This window comes from Rattus rattus, chromosome 6 (genome assembly GCF_011064425.1).
Source record: "Rattus rattus isolate New Zealand chromosome 6, Rrattus_CSIRO_v1, whole genome shotgun sequence".
NCBI lineage: Eukaryota > Metazoa > Chordata > Mammalia > Rodentia > Muridae > Rattus > Rattus rattus.
Window position 1 is genome coordinate 7,030,033 of NC_046159.1, and position 21,250 is coordinate 7,051,282.

The 21,250-nt window shown below is 41.1% G+C and overlaps 3 pseudogenes; 2 read left to right on the forward strand and 1 right to left on the reverse strand.

The window, feature by feature from the left end:
* Positions 1-647: 647 nt before the first annotated feature.
* LOC116903120 lies at positions 648-2,174 on the reverse strand (annotated as a pseudogene).
* Positions 2,175-15,103: 12,929 nt separating this feature from the next.
* On the forward strand, positions 15,104-15,731 carry LOC116904518 (annotated as a pseudogene).
* Positions 15,732-18,883: 3,152 nt separating this feature from the next.
* On the forward strand, positions 18,884-20,337 carry LOC116903705 (annotated as a pseudogene).
* The last annotated feature ends 913 nt before the right edge of the window (positions 20,338-21,250 follow it).

A 21,250-nucleotide genomic window follows, 5' to 3' on the forward strand; every position in this document is an offset into this window, starting at 1 on the left:
GATCTTCCCATTGTGTCCTGGATTTTCTAGATGTTTTGGTTTAGGAGATTTTTGCATTTTATATTATCTTTGACAGTTGTGTCAAAGTTTTCTATGGTATCTTCTGCCCCTGAGATTCTCTCTTCTATCTCTTGTATTGTGTTGGTGATGCTTGTGACTATGACTCCTAATCTCTCTTTCCTAGGTTTTCTATCTCCAGGGTTATCTTCCTTTGTGGTTTCTTTTCTTTCTTTCTTTCTTTCTTTCTTTCTTTCTTTTTTTTTTTTCCCATGGGCTTCTGCAGCTTTTATTTTTGCATGTAAACCACTGGGGGGAGTCTTTTTTTTTTTTTCTTTTTTTTTTTTTAAAGATTTATTTATTTTATTTATATGTGAGTACACTGTAGTTGGTCTTCATACACTTCAGAAAAGAGCATCCTATTACAGATGGTTGTAAGCCACCATGTGGTTGCTTGGAATTGAACTCAGGACCTTTGGAAGAACATTCAGTGCTCTTAACCACTGAGCCATCTCTCCAGCCCGGGGGGAGTCTTGATGGTGTGGGCATCCTAGAGATTACGCTGGAGTTCTGAGGGCTCCAGACACTAGCTGGAAAGTCAGGTGACAGAAACAATGATTCAGGCCGATCACATGATTACAAAGCTCCAGCAGTGCTCCAGGTGGTCCGGGTGGACGTCTAAGGAAGCAGTGATGTGGGAGGGGCAAGCACTGGGCCAGCCTTGAGCCGCCTGGATGACATCAGAGACAGAGGATCTGGTAGCTCCAGGGATCTCCGGTCCATGCCTTACTTGGCCAGGGGGTTCCTGAAGGACCTGCCAGCAAACTTGGCTTTGCTGCCCAGCTCCTCCTCGATTCTAAGGATCTGATTGTACTTGGCCAAGCGCTCAAATTGGCAAGGGGCACCAGTCTTGATCTGCCCAGTGCAGAGCCCCACCACCAGGTCGGCAATGAAAGTGTCCTCAGTCTCCCCAGATCGATGGGACACCATGACACCCCAGCCATTGGACTGGGCCAGCTTACACGCCTGCAGAGACTCGGTCACAGAGCCAATCTGGTTCACTCTGAGCAGGAGGCAGTTGCAGGACTTCTCGCCTGCAGCCTTGGCAATCCTCTTAGGGTTGGTCACTGTGAGGTCATCCCCCACTACCTGGTGGTGCCTGCAGTAGCTGTGAACTTCTGCCAAGCATCCCAGTCGTCCTGGTCAAAGGGATCTTCAATGGACACCACTGGGTAGTCCTTGATAAAGGACTTGTACAGGTCGGCCAGCTGGTCGGGTGTGATGTACCGGCTGGCGTCATCTGGAGACTTGAAGTCCAGGTCATACTTGCCAGCCCTGTAGAACTCGGAGGCAGCCACATCCATGCCAATGACAACCTGTTCAGTGTAGCCGGCCTTTGCAATGGCAGACTTGAGCAGCTCCAGTGCTTCTTTGTTCTCCAGGACGTTAGGTGCGAATCCACCCTCATCACCCACATTGGTGGCGTCTTTCCCGTACTTCTCCTTGATGACGTTCTTCAGGTTGTGGTAAACCTCTGCTCCAATGCGCATGGCTTTCCAGAAAGAGGATGCCCCCACAGGCAGGATCATGAACTCTTGCATGGTCAGCTTGTTGCCAGCGTGAGAACTGCCGTTGATCACATTGAAAGCTGGGTCTGGCAGGATGACTTCAGGGTTGCCGGCCAAGTCAGCAATGTGACGGTAAAGGGGCACCCCCTTCTCCACGGCACCAGCCTTGCAGACAGCCAGGGACACTCCCAGGATGGCATTTGCACCAAACTTAGATTTATTCTCTGTGCCGTCCATTTCGATCATCAGCTGGTCAATCTTCTCCTGCTCCACAACATTCAGTTTCTTGCTAACCAGAGTAGGTGCAATAGTGTTATTGATGTGCTCAACAGCCTTTGAGACACCCCTTCCCCATGTCTCTGGAGTTCTAGGGGCCTCGAGATGCCAGTGGACGACCACTGGGCACCGAAAGCACGGAAGAGACCTTTTTGCGGTGTAGAGATCCACCTCAACGGTGGGATTCCCACAGGAGTCAAAGATCTCTCTGGCATGGATCTTGAGAATGGACATGGTGAAGTTCTGGCAGTAGGATCGCTGCGGAGGAAGGAAAGAGGGTCCTGTAGACACCGAAGGGAGTCTTAAGGACAGATGTGAGCGCGACTTGGTACCGGAGCAGCCCCTTTGTGGTTTCTTTATTGTTTCTATTTCTATTTTTAGATCTTGGATGGTTTTGTTCAATTCCTTCACCTGGTTGTTTGTGTTTTCCTGTAATTCCTTAAGGGATTTTTATGTTTCCTCTTTAAGGGCTTCTAATTGTTTACCTGTGTGGTCCTGTATTTCTTTAAGGGAATTATTTATATACCTTCTTAAAGTCTTCTATCATCATCATTAGATGTGATTTTTAAATCCAAATCTTGCTTTTCTCGTGCATTTGGATATCCAGTATTTGCTTTGGTGTGAAAACTGGGCTCTGATTGTGCCACATTGTCTTGCTTTCTGTTGCTTAGGTTCCTGTGCTTGCCTCTTGCCATCAGGTTATTTCTAGTGTTAGTTTGTCTTGCTGTCTCTGACTGTGGCTTGACCCTTCTGTAATCCTGAGTGTCAACACTCATGTAGACCTGTTTTTTTTTTTTTGTTTTTTTTTTTGTTTTTTTTTTTTCAGCCAGATCTGGGTACTGTGAATTGTGGGACTGGGTGAACTTGGGTGTAGGCAGAAACCAGAGTGTCCTGCCCTGACTGCTCCTATGTTTCTGTGCGAGAGGGTACAGAAGGCACTAGGCTGGTTCTTCTTTGGCCAGGAATATGAGCAGAAGTAGTTGTCTCCTCTGAGCCCTCAGGATTGTCCACACTTCTGAGAGTCCAGCTCTCCTCCTCCATGGGATTTGGGTACAGAGAACTGTGGGACCAGTTCAACTCCTCACTTTAACATTTTAAAAATAGATTTATCTATTTCTCAGGTTATGATGGCACTTGCCTTTAATTCAGTACTTGTGAGGCAAAGGCAGAGGCAGAGGCAGAAGCAGAGCAAAATGGGTCTCCTTGAGGTCAAGGTTAACCTGGTGTACATAGTAAGTTCCAGGCTAGCCAAGGCTATAGTGAGACCCAGTCTCAAAAAGAAGATTTATTTGTTATGTGTATGAGTATTTTGCCTACATGTATGTAACTGTGTGCCTGGTGACAAAGTAGGCCAGAAGACGGCTTTGAGTTCTGTGGATCCGGAATTACTGATGTTTCTAATACTGTTGCTCATTGAGCTGATGATCCAGGAGCTCCAAATCTTGGTGAGAGAGGGACAAAAGAAGGTCAGTGGAAGAATGTATGCTTAGCCAAGTGTAGGCCCTGATTTCAGTCTCCACTGTCCAGAAACAAACAGATATGCTCAACCACAAAAGAGCCCCAAAGATATGGTGTAGTTTGAATGTGAACTATCTAAGAGGCTCATGTATTTGAACATGCTGTGGAACTGTTTGGGAAGGTTATGGAATCTTTAGGAGGTAAAACCTTGCTGGAAGAGGAATATGGCTGGAATGTATATAGATGTATATCAATGGCATGCGGTCCCTCTGCTTCCTGACTGCCAGGTCAACCTTATGGTCTCCCTGACATGCCTTCTTTGACATGCCAGGCTGTACCTCTCAGAACTCTAAGCCAAACTAAGCCCTTTTTCTCCTAACTTGCTTTTGGTCATATTTTATCACAGCAACAGAAAAGGTAACTAATATATATATAGCCTTGCCCAGGGTTCAGAACAAAATGGGTATGTATTGAGTCACCTTGTTGTCCTTTTAATGATGTTTGTGTTTATAAATTAAAGTGACTATGTAGGTCACATGGCTCTTCCAACGTGGAATATCTCATTCTGAGAAACTTGAATATGAAATCCTGTGCCATGATCACTTATTTTTGCCTCAGAATATGTAATCATTTATTCTCTTTGAAAAATATTTTTAGACAATTAAAAACCGTAGTCGTCATGAAAAATATAATTGTCTCTCTTTTTTTTTTAAAAGATTTTATTTATTTTATGTATGTGAGTTCACTGTTACTGTCTTCAGACACCAGAAGAGGGCATCGGATCCCATTACAGATGGTTGTGAGCCACCATGTGGTTGCTGGGAATTGAACTCAGGACCTCTGGAAGAGCAGTCAGTGCTCTTAACCGCTGAGCCATCTCTCCAGCCCTATAATTGTCTCCTACTTAAAATCAACAATCTATGAAATTTTCTCTCTCTCTCTCTCTCTCTCTCTCTCTCTCTCTCTCCCCCCTCCCTCCTTTTCTTCCTCTCCTTCCCTCCCCCCACCCAAAGACAGGGTTTCTTTGTGTAGTCCTGGCTATCCTGAAACTAGCTCTGTAGACTAGGCTGGCCTCTAAGATCTCACATAGATTTACTTGCCTCCACCTCCCAAGCACTGGGATTAAAGGTATGTACCACCACCACCCCCTGGGTCTATTTTTCACCTTATTTGATTTTTTTAATTGTAATGTTCAACAGTAAGAATTATACCATGGCCACACAAATTACTCAGCCAATTCTTTTTTAAAATGTTTTATTAAAGATTTATATTTAATTGTGCGTGTGTGTGTGTGTGTGTGTGTGTATGTATGTGTGTGCACGCGCGTGTTCACACACATACATGCAGGTGCTCTAGGAGATGAGAGGCATCAGATTACTAGAGTTGAAGTTACATCTGGTTATGCTACCTGACTTGGGTTCTGGGAACCAAACTGAGGTCTTCTAAAAGAACAGCAAGTGCTCTTAATTGCTGAATCATCTTTCCAGCACCCTCAGCCCATTTCTTAAAGTATACCTAAACTGTGATAATATACTTAAGTATAATTTTAGCAAATCTAAAGTATTTTGTCTCGGTTAGTTACAAATATTTAGCACTGTTACTTAATCACCAATAGTAATAAATAGAAGCTTTTGTGCAGTAGAAGGTTGGTGACCAAGACAACCTAATGTTCTCAAATTTGAGAAAGTAGAGAAACTTCTTCTTGACTCTGGACCTGTGTCTAATGATTTGTTAGAGCATATTGCATATTATTTTGAAACAGGCTATCATGAGCCTAGGTTAGCCTTGAACTTATATAACCAAGGACATCTTATAACTCTGGCTCTTCCTGCCTCTATCTTCAAAAGGGTGGAATTACAAGTGTGTGTCACCATGTCTGTTTAGGGCCATATTCTTTCTGAAAGCACTAGGGTAGACTCTGCTCCATATTTCTGCCTTCTCTCCTAATGCTGTCATCTTTGGTGTTCCTTAGCTTTAGATATAGAACTGCAGTGACACTTTATCATCTTATAGTTTCTTCCTGTACATGTCTATGTCTCTTACCTGTTTGTTATAAGGACATCAGCATATCGGATTAAAGATGCACATTGCTCTAACATGACTGTCATTATTTATATTATAATAATTTCTGAAAACACTTAAAAAAAATAAGTGCACATTCATAGCTGCTAGGGTTATCACAGAGGTCTTATGCTCACAGATAAGCACCAGGGACACCAGGAATGTTAAACATGCAGGTGTGTCTTTTCTTTTTTTTTTTTTTTTTTTTTTTTTTTTTTCCGAGCTGGGGACCGAACCCAGGGCCTTGCGCTTGCTAGGCAAGTGCTCTACCACTGAGCCAAATCCCCAACCCCCAGGTGTATCTTTTCAACAAAAAGGATGTATCCCTGCTTCCACTTGAAAGCTGGGAATGGAAAAAAAAAAAAAGAACCAAAAAAAAAAAAAAAAAATGAGGGGCTGGGATTTAGCTCAGTGGTAGAGCGCTTACCTAGGAAGCTTAAGGCCCTGGGTTCGGGTCCCCAGCTCAAAAAAAAAAAAAAAAAAAAGAAAAAAAAAAAAAAAAAGAAAGCTGGGAATGGGTTTAGTTAAGAATTGGTGATCTTTGCCAACTGTAGGGCCATGCCTCACTTGAGTCCACCAGATTATGATGTTTAACCCAGACTCTTTCTCCCTAGAACTTTATCCTGAGCATTGTTTCTCAGTCAGTAGAACTCATTCTTATGGGAGAGGTCACACATATTTTGCAAAAGACATGTTTAGACATAGTCTTGTTTTAAGCATTATTGTGATAATTGTCACCAAGAAACTTTCCCCCAAAGTTGTACCATACTTAAATATGTCTAAAATAAACTTCTCAGTGTCAGACTCTTAAAGTTTGAACCAACAGTCGTTAAGTAAGTCATGTTGAACGATTTCCTTTGCATCACATGGATCAGCAAGAGGGCAACCTTGTCTGGTACTGGAAACTCAGCTAAGTACTTAGTGCTAGTCATGGTTATTGGAGAACAATCCCCAACCATTAATTTACTAAACCAGCATAATCCTTCCCTAATAACAGTCTGTAAACATTTGCCCTTATACCCACAGATAAATGTAGTCTTCACCCTTCATGAGGGGAACTTCTCTTTTCAACTGAGATCACTACAGAAAATCACAACCAATCAAAATGCAGAACTGGGGAGTCTAGTCACAGTAGAAAATACCCTTACACCTATGGCTCATGGAATACTGTGGAAGAGGGGGGTATAAAGATAATCAGAGCCAGAAGTTTAGGGCATTTGCTTTACAACTGTGTCTCCTTGGAATATCAGAAACTACATCCATAAAGTTTCACCAACACAACTACCAAAATCCAGGCCGAACAAGGATGACATTCATGGCCAAATCAAAGTAGATGGAGAAAAGCTCACTAGGCCTCAACATTACCCAAAGAACTGTAGATAACTGAGAAACCTGGGAGCAAGAAGGGTGTTCTTCCTCAGGGGAAATCAAACAATAGATTGATCAGCATCCAACACATTATATAGACTGAGCAGGTTATATTAAGGAATCTATATGCATATGAATATACATATGTGCCTGGGGGAAAAAAGAAGCCACAAATTTGGAAAGTGGGGAGGGGTGGGGCATATATGGAAAGTTTTAGAAGGAATAAGGAGAAGGGAGAAATATTGTAATTAAAATATCAAAAATAAAACCAAAAGGAAAAGCAACATGCTGTCTGGGGATTGGAGAGTGGTTCAACAGTTGTGAGTGCTTCCTGCTCTTGCAGCACACCCAATTTGGGTTCTTAGCACCTATGCTGGGCTCATAAACTCCAGTTCCCAGAGATCTAAAATTTCTTGAGCACTCATATTTACATGCATACCCCCACACCACACTGGCATCTCTCTCTCTCTCTCTCTCTCTCTCTCTCTCTCTCTCTCTCTCTCTCTCTCTCACACACACACACACACACACACACACACACACACACACACACACACACATCTTGAAAATATTCTCATATTTATTGAAAGGAGTAATTTGGCTTAAGCCAGGCTGACTCCATGACAGACTGCAAACTAGCAGTCAGGAGACCAGGTTTGAGTTTCTACTTCCCAGAACTGGGCAAGTCAGTTACTGAAACAATCACAGGCTTATGTAAAAAGGTACCCCTCCCAGCTTGCAAAAGGATAGTTAGGCCAAACTTATGACCAAGAAGTCAAGAGCCACCCATCCTTGGCATGAAGCAAGAATAGTCAAGTATGCTTGAAGCAAGACCCTAACCAATCATAGCATCATCAAGACTTCCAGAGATAGAACCCACCACTCAAGATATGGATCACCTAATGTTCCTCTTTTTGGATTTAAAACTGAATCTGCAAATTCAGTTGGGATCCTTTCATCCGAATTGAATTGGGCCCTTGAATTCAGGAACTAGTTCAATAAATGTCTTTGCTTTTGCATGCTATTTGAGTCTGGGGTAACATTAAGTGATTCACGGACTGTAACATATAGTACACACACCATTCCCATGTGTAAATATTGACTGGAAGCATTATATTCAAATTTATTCATGCTCTGTGACATTAGGTATTAAAAATGAGGAGGTATTTACTAATGGGGAAGAGGACTTCCCGTGAGACAGTGTGCAGCTGCATCTTAATGATTCTCAACCCTCCTAATGCTGAGACCCTTTAATACAGTTCCTCATGTGGTGATCCCCAACCATGAAATTATTTCTTTGCTACTTCATTACTGTAATTTTGCTACCATTATGGATTATAGTGTAAATATCTGATATGCAAGATATGTGACCCCAAATGGTTAGAACCATTGATATCTAAACAGCACACTTGGGCTTTTGTGAAGGTGAAGCTTCTCAAAAAAGAATAAAAAAAATGTGTTAAAAACAAACATAAGGGTATAGGATGTATCTTAGTGGTGTGGTGGCAAGTTTTGGCTGTACTACTTTGGTTCCTAGAGAATTGAATGTGTGCACCCACCCAGGAGCTATCTTCGGATCTATGAATGAAAGACACATATACACATTAGCTTATTTTTTAAAATGCCTTGACTACCTCAAAGGCTGGGCACTCCTAAACCTTCCCTTCCTATCATAGGCCCAATCAGGAAAGTGGCCAGTGGCCACTTAACCTGAAGTCTCACATGACTGGTTGGCTTTATTTCCTGCCACTCCTGTGTCCCATCCTTCTACTCCAAGTCATAGTGATTCTCTCTGTCCCTCTCTGGGTCCTCTCCCTCACAACTCTAAGGGTCCCACCCCATGCCCAACCATTGGCTGTTGACCAATCAAAACCAATTGGGAAAAACGATCTTTAGCATTTGGACATGAAAATTCCTGACTGAATTAGAACTAATCTCCAACATTTCACCTTTTCTGTCCAAATTAAAACAAACAAACAAAATAAAAAAATGTATGTCTCTCAGACATAAATTTAGTACAACCACAAAAATTAGACTATCTGAATAGTCTAATTTCTTAAAATGTTGAAGCATCTGTCTTCAGCCTTTTGGCCCAGAGCCATTTGGAAGACCCAGCAATGAAGTAGGAATATAAAGGACTAAATTATCCTGTTTTGGCAGAGATTAGTAGTTTACTATCCCACATCTGTTTGTCCTTTTGGACAATATTTTTTGCAGACAAATAGTCAATTTCTGCCCTTGGATACCTTGCCACCATAAGCAATGTTGCCTGGAGGTAAAGATGCTCAATTCTTCTTTGAAGGAGAATGAGGAAGCTGTCAGAAGTAGATCTTATCCTCTATGATCCTTAATAATGAAATAGCATTAAATGTCAAATTCTGTGATGTTTTTGAAGACTATCTATGTAAAGTATATTTGAACTGTTAATCCTTAGCTACTCTTAGCCATTTCTAATTGAATAATATTGAAAATACCTTATTATATTTAAATCAGAATCTAATATAACCACGAGTTTACTATCTGGCACTTAACTTGCATTGCTTAATCATCCTAAACAGTTTGTAATATAGCAGTTATAAAAGGACTTGGCCAAAGTTTTGTGTTCTTAAATGAATTGCATAGGCACAATGCCTATCTAAGAGTAACTATTGTATTAGTATACAGACTTATGCCAATGAAGCCTTTAATTCTATATCGAGATATATATATATAAATTCTGGACCAATGTAAGAAATTGTAATTTCAATTTTATATCAGTTATAAAGACTTCTATCAATGTAAGGATATATATGGCTACATAATGCTTTGCTCAAGAATAAATTTAGTAATCCATCCCATCTATTTCCTCCCTATTCAAAATTATGACCATTTCCAAATTATCCTTTAAAATGATAATCTATTTATAGTTTGTAAAATAACCATAAACAGACACACAAACCCAAAGAATCAGGCTATCAACTCTCCATGGTTTCTTCCTACTGAATAGGGGCAACAAGAACTTCTTTAAAGGGGTAGGAAAATTAGTAAATTGGTTAGACTTAAGAAAGCTAGCTTTAGCATCTGTCTTTGTATGCTTAAAGTGCTTGATTGATGTTCTGACTGGATTCTTCTGAAAGCTTGCATGAGGCAAGATCATCTGGAGTCAGTAGCAATTTCTGAAGATGTTCTGGAAGCAAATCTCTGGACAGCATCAGGAAGCAGGGGACTGGAACAGCAGGTCAGTTCAGCATCTCTGGGGATGAATCTTGTCAAAGCTGTACATTCTATAATATTGAATCTCACAACCAAAATTTTAGTACCATTAAGATATTCATATGGATTGTGCAGGGTGCATGGATCAGTTAAGGATGAAATTTTGCTCCTTCTTTGAGCAGGTGAGTATTCTTTGTATTTTTTATTCTATCAACAACTAATTGTAATAAAACTTCATTCATGTTATATGAAGGAGGACCTGAAGAATCTTAAGGATTGTTGTTTCTTTTTAGCTAAAGTTTAGGCTAGAGACATTTTTATGTCTAAGCCAATTACTGGGCTGTTGCCATGTTGTGAAATCAGCATATTAATTTACCTGTCTGATTTTTTTCAAATTCTCCAAGATTTTCAGGTGGTCTTCCCTGTTATATCTGATTGATATCACTCTGAAGGGATCCAGAGTTTTTCTCCTTTCCTGTCAACACAAATACAGAGCCTCTCTCCCAAAATAGCATGCCCTTGGTCCAGTAACTGGAAATCATTAAAAGTATAGCTTAACTTCTCTCCCAGAAGAATTTTAATATAGCCACCAATCTCATAATCACATGCATTTTGATAATTAAAACAATTCAAAGCAATTAAAGCTATCTGAACAAATATTCTTTGTTGAGACAGTGCTTCTTTGCTGTCTCCTGCCCCAACCTACATGAGATCAAGGCCTAAATTATTTATACATCTATGTATACTTAAATCCTCCCTACTATGGAGATTAGTATCTCTGTGGGTACATATTGTTATATGTCCCTTTCTCTTTATATAATTCCCAAGGCCTAAACTTCTACTGTTTGAGATAGGTTAGGCTTCCTATCCTCTGCTTTCTAATTTTTTTTAAAGATGGGATACCTCAATATTTATACATCTCTGTAATTAAATTTATTTAAATTCCCTTCTACTTGCTGTATAAGCCTATTTACAGGCTCCATTTTTGTCATACTATGGTATGCAATCCCAGAAATCCCATGTGGCCTCATTTGAGAATTTGCCCAGGCAAGACTTTTAAATATCTTTAAAGCATTTGTTCATTCATTCTCCCTACCTTCTCCATTCTGTGGAGCTTAATATCTGCTGTGCCTACCATCTGGCTCTCTGCCTCTCATTGTCTTCCTCCTAGCAGCTGACCTAGCTCTTTGCACAGTGGGGGCTCCCAGCTTCTCAGTTTAAGCTCTTTGTATCAGTTTTGAACCGAAGGAAGAAATGTCCACCTGGCTTGGGCAAAATCTATACATTCTCTTCCATCCTTAAAAACAATTAAATCTCATTTGTAAATTTCTATCTTTTATTTATCTGGTGGCTGGAGGCAGGTAGTTTTTACTGTCTGCTTCTTACTGTCTTCCTCCTAGTATGTGGCCCAGGGTAAATCCCTGCTAGCAGTTGTGTTCCTTTGTTCTAGTTTCATGCACTGATGCCATGTGTCTTAGTCAGGGTTTCTATTTCTGCATAAAACATCATGACTAAGAAACAAATTGGGGAGGAAAGAGTTTATTCAGCTTACACATTCACATTGATGCTCATCACCAAAGGAAGTCAGGGCAGGAAGCAGGAGCTGATGCAGAGGCCACGGAGAGATGTCACTTACTGGCTTGCTTCCAATCTCTTGCTTTTTTTATAGAACCTAAGACTACTAGCCCAGGAATGGTACCACCCACAAGGGGCCCTCTCCCCTTGATCATTAATTGAGAAAATGCCTTACAGTTGGATCTCATGGAGGCATTTCCTCAAGGGAGGCTCCTTTCTCTGTGATAACCCCAGCTTGTGTCTAGCTGACACACAAAACCAGCCGGTACACCATGTGACTTGACTCTGCTCACTGTGAAACTAGTTCTCCCCCCTCCTAGACTTATATCATTTGCGTGTGTTTATTCCATCCCAGAATCCCTAAATTATTTATAATAGTGGGTTCTCACCCACCACATTTCGAGCCATAGTGGTAGACACTTCTTAACAGGAACACACCCTAAATAAGAACACCAGATCTCTGTGAAACAAATACAAAACTGTAGACAAGCAAGAATATTGATATTTATCTGAACTGCAATGACAGGGATCTATCCCAGGTTTGAAGATCAGAGAACCTCTTCAGAATGCTTTTGTCATAGATGTATAGGAAAAATTCCACAAGCTAGAGATGAAATAATGAATAGTGTAGTTGGTTTACAAGTAGAAATCTTAGTCAGCTGAAGAGTAGTATATATTATAGTTAGCTAGTTTTGACAGTACAAATAGTTTTAATCTTAGCTAGTCAACTATAACAAAGAATAGAGAGTTGGGTGTCCTGTGTTTGACTCTGTCATAGGTAAATAAGGGGGAATGTTTCTCATGATTGATAGGATTTACCTAAATCCCATGGAGAAGAGTGATTCCTTGAGTAAGCTATTTCTCAGAATGTAAAATAATAGAGGGTTTTAAACTGTAGACTTTCCTTTATCATCTGAGTTAGGGCAAGGGTGTCTACTCTCACTGCTTTGATTCATTATAGTACTACAAGTTTTAGCCAGAAGAAGCACTCAGGTCAAAGAATAAAAGGTACAGAAATAAATTTTTTAAAAAAAGGTACAGAAATAGGAAGGAAGGAAGTCAAATTTCCTTGTTTATAAATATGATTCATGATTCTTATTTGTGTATTTGTTTTTGTGTTTGTGTGTTTATGTGTATTTGTGTGTGTGAATATATGTATGTGTGTGTTGTGTGTGTGTGTGTGTGTGTGTGTGTGCTGAGTCAGGGTTTCTTTGTGTTAAAGCCCTGGCTATCCTAAAACAGCCTGCTTTGTAGACCAAGATGGCCTTGAACTTACAGAGATCCAGCTGTTTATGCCTCCTAGTTGCTGGGATTAAAAATGTGTGCCATCATACCTGGCCTTAAATATGATTCAATACATTGAAAACTATAAAGAATCCATCAAAAGACCATTAGTATTGATGAAAATATTCAGTAAAATAGCAAGATACAAAAAATTCCATATATCAAAATCATTGCCTTCTTTTGGTCTTTTCTCACCCCCTCTTCTTTCTGGGTTTTTTTTTCCCCCTGAAACAGGATCTCTAGCATAGGTTGTAGCTGCAGATAACATTTCTGATCTTCCAGCCTTTATCCCCCCAAGAGCTAGGATTACAGAGGTGCGTAACTTGTTTATGAAGTGTTGGATACTGAATTCAGGGCCTCCTATACATTATGCAAGCACTCATACCAATTGAGATACAATCCTAGTTAGATTAGTTACATTTTTATGCACCAATTATTTAATTGCTGAGAAATTTAATAAACCCATTCATAATAGCTACAAAAATTAAATTTCAAAGAATAAATTTCAGGAAACTGAAAGACCTTTACAATATAAATTATACCCTGATGAAAGGAATTGAAGACATATACACACGCACACACAAACACACACACAAATGGGAAGACCTAATGGGATTATAGTGTCAATACAACAATGCTTTATAGAACTAGAAAAGCTAATTCTAAATTTGATAAAGCAATATTGAATTGTAAAAGAATAGGAGAGTGGCTGGGGAGATGGCTCAGTGGATAAGTGTTTACTACTGTTGACTTTTGTTGACTTGTACAGATTTTGTGTTTGGGACCTGGATATGAAAGCCTCAGAGAAGTGGGCAGACTACAGTCTAATGCTTTAAACAACCCTATTTCAGTTTCAAGGTATGGGAATGTACACGGTATGTACATGAATGTAACAAAGAAAGCAACTCTCCAAGGAAGGTCGTTTGAGTTCATAAAAACATGATCAGAAAAACATGTAAATGAATGTCGTTAAGCACATACTAAATATTATCAGAACAACTCTTTCCCAGAACTTTCTCAGCAAAGACCAATTTAAACACGATTGCATGCATTATAGATTGTATGTGGGAAAGGTCAAAAGCAAGGCAGAAGGCCATATCCAGATTCAGGATACACTGAGTAGACTGAATTCTATACCTATGTCCTGACATCCAATAGGAATAAGCATATCTTATAAATTGAATGTAAATGTTTGACATAGGGGGCATGAAATCACATCTGAGAACGATCCAGGGAACACAATGTATCTGAGGTAAAAGGCCCATAGCCTTTTTATCCTGGAGGCTCTCCCACAGTTCCCCAAGATCACCATGCATCCTTCCTTTGACCATATTCTAACAACTGCTCTTCTAGAGGACAGAAGTTCTATACCCAGCATCCAAGTCATATGACTCACAACTGCCTATAACTCTAGATTCAAAGTTTCTGGTTTTAATGGGAGCGCGTGCATGCATGCATGCACACACGTGCACACACACACACACACACACACACACACATAATATAAAAAGAGAAAACAAGAGGGGTTGGGGATTTAGCTCAGTGGTAGAGTGCTTGCCTAGCAAGCACGAGGCCCTGGGTTCGGTACCCAGCTCTGGAAAAAAAAGAAAAAAGAAAAAAAAAAAAAGAGAGAAAACAAAACAAAAAGAATAAAGTTGGAGTCATCACAATACTTGATTTGGAGAGCCAAATATTATATTGGTAACCAAACCAATATAATATTTGTTGTTGGGTATACCCCAGAGAAGACCATTCAGACATGGGTTTAATAAAGTACATTTTAATATGTTTTTTAAAAAAGAAAGTCTTTAATTAGCCATCTGGTAACTACACTGGGTATTTAAGATTCCAGTGTAGTCCTGAGCCTTTCTCAGGGTGAGTTTTTAAGCACAAAATCAATGTTCTGGGTTGACATACTTAAGTTAACAAGAACAGTTAGCTAGAAGTGAAACTACAGAAGCACAAAGCAATGTCATTTACAGACTTTCCTAGAACTATGGACTTTGATGGATTGGATTTTTTTTTTTTTACTTTTGGCATGAGTTCTATGGCCTGAATGGTACTTTCATCATGAAATTAATTGTGCTAAGTGCGGGCCTACTAAGGTTGTAAGGCTCTGTTAGAGTATCTGCTTAAAAACAGACACAAAAATAATAGGACAGATGGCAATTCCACAAGCAAACCCAAATGTCTACAGCCAAGTGATTTTCAATAACGTTGAATAATGGATAGCCATTTGATAAATGGTGCTAGGAAAACTGTATATACATATATAGAATAAAGAAACTATATCTTGGCTTCCTCTTTCCAGCCAGCGCCAAGCGATGGGCATCTCTCGGGACAACTGGCACAAGTGCTGCAAGACGGGGGTAAGAGAAAACCCTACCACAAGAAGCGGAAGTATGAGCTGGGACGCCGGCCGCCAACACTAAGATTGACCCTCGCCGCATTCACACAGTCCGAGTTCGAGGAGGTAATAAGAAGTATCCTGCTCTGAGATTGGATGTGGGGAACTTTTCCTGGTGCTCTGAGTGTTGTACTCGCAAAACAAGGATCATTGATGTTGTCTACAATGCATCCAATAACGAGCTCGTCCGCACCAAGACCCTGGTGAAGAACTGCATTGTGCTTATTGACAGCACACCATACCGACAGTGGTACGAGTCCCACTATGCACTGCCCCTGGGCCGCAAGAAGGGGGCCAAGCTGACTCCTGAGAAGGAAGAGATTTTAAACAAAAAACGATCAAAGAAAATTGAAAAGAAATATGATGAAAGGAAAAAGAATGCCAAGATCAGCAGTCTTCTGGAGGAGCAGTTCCAGCAGGGCAAGCTTCTCGCCTGTATTGCCTCAAGACCAGGCCAGTGTGACAGAGCAGATGGCTATGTGCTCTAAGGCAAGGAGCTGGTGGAGTTCTATCTGCGGAAGATCAAAGCCGGGAAAGGCAAATAAACTGTCATAACTCGTGTAATAAAGGTGTTTGCTGTTCTGTAAAAAAGAAAGAAAGAAAGAAAGAAAGAAAGAAACTATATCTTACCCTACAAGAATCATCTCTAAGTGGATCAAAAACTTATATGACACTAGGTATAGTGGTATACGCCTTTGATCCAAGCTCTTGAATTTTAGAGGCAGGTGGACCTCTATGAGTTCAAGGCCTTCCAAAGCTACATAGTGAGACTTTGTCTCAAAAAGCAAATCAATAAATTTAAAAAAAGTCTTATATGTAAGCAATAGAACTACAACTAGAAATTACAGCAGAAACCTCAGACATCAGTATAGAAAATACTTTTTTACGTTAAGACCTCAAAGACACAAATAACAAACACAAAACAGAAAACTAGCATTATATGAACTTGAGAAGTACCTGTACAGCAAAGGAAATAATTGATAGAATGAAGCAACAGCCATCAGAATTATAGACAATTTTTTCACTCTACTAATCTGAGAGAGGATTAATATGTAGAATATGTCGGGAACTCAAAAGTCAGCTATAACAAAATAATAATCCAATTTAAAATGGACACATAATCTGGATAGATATCTCTTTTAAAAAACTTCAAAAACAGATGTGAGAAAACGTTCAATACCATTAACCATCAAAGGAATTCAAATAAAACCACAATAGACAGAGCAGTAGAACATATGCTTAGCATGAGGACAGATCTAGGTTCAGTTCCCAATGTCAAACCAAACCACGGTGAGATAAGATCTCACCTACTCAGAATGGTTGTTCTAAGAACAAAGCAGACAAAAACAAAAGTGAAGACTTTGAGAAAATGAAACTCTCATACCTTGTTGGTGTGAATAAAAATTATCATAGGTGTTGTAGATTATGGCATTTCCTCCAAGTATAGAGATTCCTCAAAGAACTAAAAATAAGTGATATGACCCAGTTCTCCCACCTCTGAATGGATCTGTCAAAATAAAACAAAATTAACACATTGAAGAGACTCATGTTTATTAGCAGCACGACTCACAATTTGAGACCAATCCAGGTGCCTCCCAACAGATAGCTGGATAAAGATATGTGATATAGATTCACAATGAAATATTCAGATATAAAATCAATAAATTTCTTTTACCTGAAGCAAAATGGAATTGGAGGACATTAGGTTTGGTGATGTAGCTGGCAAACAATTGTTATGCAATCTTGTGAAAGTATTGTTTCTACTATTAATTAATTAATTAACTAATTAATTTCACTGACCCTTCCCAGGCTCCCCTCACAGAGTTCCCCCCCAACTCTCCCCCTTCTCCTCTGAGTGGATGCCCTGCCCCCAATATCCCTGAACTCTGGTGAATCAAGTCTCTGCAGGGTTAGGCACATCCCTCCCACCGAGGCTAGACATGTCAGGTGAGACGATTTTGAACGCATGTTCATGACACAGTTTTGACTATGGGAGCACCATCAAACTGAATAATGCATCTTTGGCTTTCTAGTATGGTGTTGCTTTTTCTTGTATGCTTATCTGTTTTGCCTTTTTCTATATATTTGTCCTTAAATACAACTATGGTAAAATTTTCTGGGAAAGGGAATTGTGAGCGTTACTAGAGAAGGAAATGGCTCTAATGTCTATTAGGAACAAGCCCCTCTGGCCCTGTCAATTCAAGCAGTCAACGTAGGCATACTGGGACAAGGGGTTCTGGATGTGGAGGCTGACTGCCTTAATTGTTCTCTAGAAAAATTTAGTCAACTCATGATGATTAAGTTGTATCAGGAAATATTTGAAGCAGGAAATGTTTTTGAGAAACCTGAAATTTTAGTAGTTAAGAAAATTAAAGACCCCAGGGAAAAGCAACACTGGGCCTGGCTCACTAAGGACAGGGATGTCCATGGACTACAAGGGACAAGACAGAGGGAGAAACAGCTGGGTCTACTGGATTAATGAGCAATGATGAGAGCCCCCATGTGGGGAGATCTCGAATAACAGAAAGTTTGATCCAGAATTATTATTGGGGAAAACTGGAATATATCAGCATAATAAAAAAGATAAAAGAATGGGTAGAAGAGTTTGGACCTTGTGAGGGGGCCATTGGATTAATGAAATGACTTTTCCTAGAAAGATTGGCACATACCGATTGGACCCCCTAGCATCACCTGTCTAAGGAAATTAGGGCACACATTCTAAGAGATAGAATTCAGGCCTGTGAAGGAGCCCTGGGGAAGCTGCAAGGGCAATTAATACTGCATATGGAAAAGAGTTTGAAAAGCACTGTAGAGATAGATATTCAGATGGGCTTAATAAACTGAAGGAAGAGATTCTGCAAATTTAGACAAGCTAAAATATTAGCATTACCCTGACCTGTTCAGTACCTTTATGTTTTCATGGTAATGCTATAATCGCAAGTTTATGCCTGGATGACCTGTGATTTGGAGGTTTTTTCCAGAGAGTTAAAAGTTAATGTATAACTTGCTTCCGTAGACACTGAACTGTGACTTTTTGTGTGCATTGTGCTTTCTGGTGACATAGTTACATCTGTTTTTTCTCCCCCCCCCCTTCGGAAAAATAATGGGTTTGAGGAAAATAATGAAAAGGTTGATTATGTATTACTGTATAACAAGGAGGCATGTAACCAATAAAAGACTTAGGTGAAGTCAGAGAGAAAACCTGGGAACTGTCTCCGAGCGCAGCTTCAGAACGAGTCACCTGTCAGCCTGCACCTGCATCCTTGCCTGAGACTCTGATTTTGTGCAGATCCTATCTGTCCGTTCTTGAGATGCTTTAAAGGTCCATGCTAGACCTTGGCACAGACAAAAGCAGCCCTGCTGTCCATGGGGATAGGCAACAGCTTAGGGAGAAGAGAGAGTCTGCTCCAGTTGTTGGGGGACCCACATAGAGACTGAGCTGCATATCTGCACTCTTCTGTTTCTCTTCAGGCCTCCCATTGATATCAGCCAGTCATGGCATATCAAGTTGCAGTAAGAGTAGGTAGGTACCTCCTCTCCTATTAAGGCTGGATGAGGCAACCCAGTAGAAGAAAAGGCTCCCAAAAGCACGCAACGGAGCAGAGACAGAATCTGCTCTCACCGTTATGAGTCCCACAAGAAGATCAAGCGAAACAAGTGTAACACATATGCGAAGAGTCAGTCCTAAACCGGGAAGATGGCGAGTGTCCCTGAAACAGTGCTTGTCTCTGCCCCGCAGGATCAAGATGCCCAGGCCGCCTTAGATTCCCAGGCCATGGCAGCAGCCTCTCCCCTAGAGGACTTCCGAGTGCGCTGCACCTTGAAGAGGGCCATGGTGGAAGTGATAGAGATGTGCGATCGCTTCATGCAGGAGCTCCGGCTGTGCTGCCTTAGGACATCCGCAAGCTCGCGCTGCGGGATGCGCAGTGGACTTTTGAGTCGGCTGTGCAGGATAATGTCAGCATTAATGGACAGGCCTGGGAGGAAGCTACAGATCATTGTTTTGTGGATTCTGACATCAACGTGCTTGAAGATGAATTTGATGAGCTCATAGTAGATGTGACAACAAAGCGGAGGCAGTATCCCAGAAGGGTCCTGGAGAGCTCATCAAAACCTTGAAAGCACAGCATGCGAGTCTGAAGCAGTATCATCCTGTCGTGCCTCCTCTGGACCTGAAATGTGACCCTGACCCAGCTTCTCATGTGTAGTGAGCCATATTGGATTTGGGCCTGGCCACTTTGTAACTGTATGGCCACAGTTAAAGTCATGGGATTGTTGGACAGAGGCCTCTCCCACGTATTTACGGCACAGGAAGAAAAGACCAAGTAGTAAACACCTGTGTCTCCACTGCATGACCTCTGCTGAGCCCGGCTGATGCATGTGGAACCGACACACCTGGACCACACCTGGGTGGTGGTCAATTTACTTCTGCCTTTTGCTTCCTCAGCCTTTATCTTGAGATTTAGGCTGGTCTTCTCAGATTTCTCCCTAATTAATTCAGGTCTTTTGTAGTCAGTCTTTTGTTACCGAAGTCACTCTCTCTCTCTCTTCCTCTCTTCCTCTCCTGGCTTGACACGATAACCTATATGTGTGTGTGTGTTTCTTTCATCCCGTAGGCTTTCGCCCGATTCTCTGTACCATGTTAGTGCTGGCGCCGACACTCGTGTGGAAGATCTGAAATGCCTCGGAGAAGCCATAGCTAAGGAAATGAGTGAGGCCATGAAGGCTTTGCCTGTGTTAATTGAACAAGGAGACGGCTTTTTCCAGGTCTTAAAGATGCGGCCTATCATCCAACTGCAGAGGATCAGCCAGGAAGTCTTCTCCAGCCTTTGCAGGAGAGCAGATTCCAAGCCTGACAAGTGTGTAACACACGTAGAATCCACACCAACTGAGACTGGAGCCAGGAAGGCCTCCAACATTGTGCTAAAGAGAAAGAAAGCCCCAGATTGCGCCCAGAGAAAGTGCTACCCACTGCGGCTGAAGAGAATCTTGATATGTGAGCTCTGTTTGTTGGGGGAGCTGAAAGTCAATGTTGTCAATGGGTCCCAGTCTGATACCTGGGTGACTTTATTTACAGTAATGGATTCTACAGGTACTGTGTACTGTTCTGATGTCCTGGAATCCAGTGGAGTTCTGTGCCTCTTCCCTTGAATCCCTGGGCAGAAGGAGAAAAGACTTCCCCGTCGCACAGACCTGTCAGCCGCCTCAGATGACACTAGCTCTTGGCTGCCTTGCAGCTATCGAGGCGCCCCCAGGAAGGGTTTTGTTGATGCACAGCTCTCTCTGTGTGAGGCTGCGAGGTGGTCCCTGCGGCCTGAGAGTTGGCGCTGGCTCTGTAGGCTTCCTAGGCAGTCTCTATCAGAAGAACGCACAGAGAGTGGGCCTGGCTTTAGGTTTGCCCCACGGGCAGTTGATTTGAGGTTTTAAAGTTTTGTAAGATAAATGAGAAGGCTATTATTGGGGCAGGAAATATTCTTAAAAAGGAAACCTAGGGCACAGAGCCTCTATTTCTTGCCTGCGTTTTCACTTTCATAGGTCTTTGAACATAATTGGACTGGAAACTGTTAGTTTCTTTTAAATCCTTCCAATTCAAAGTGTGTCTTAGGATTGGTTGCCATGTCACTTACCACAGACCTAAGCAGAGTAAGCTGCTTTAGTTATGGACGGTGCATATCTGAGAGAGTGTCAGACTCAGTGGTGTCAGCAAACTTACACTGAGATTTAACACAGCCCCTTACAGCCTGCACTGTGTTTTACCCAGGGCATTGGAGGCAGGGAGGTCGAGCTTGCTGTCTGTTTCCCTTTTGGGTGATTATACTTTTGTCCGTTTTCAAAGGACAAAATTTCAGAGTCACTGATGGCAACTTGGAAAACCCGCGTTGCTTTTGTTTGCTGTCCTAATGATCATAAACATCGTGGTTTGTCTTTACGGAGATGCTGCTTTAGGGAACTTCGATTCCGTTTTAGTTAAAACTTGATTTGATTTAGTGTTAATTATCATATTGGTCAGTGTTGGGTTTTTAATTTTTTTTATTTTTACTTTTTTTAAATTTTATTTTTCTTG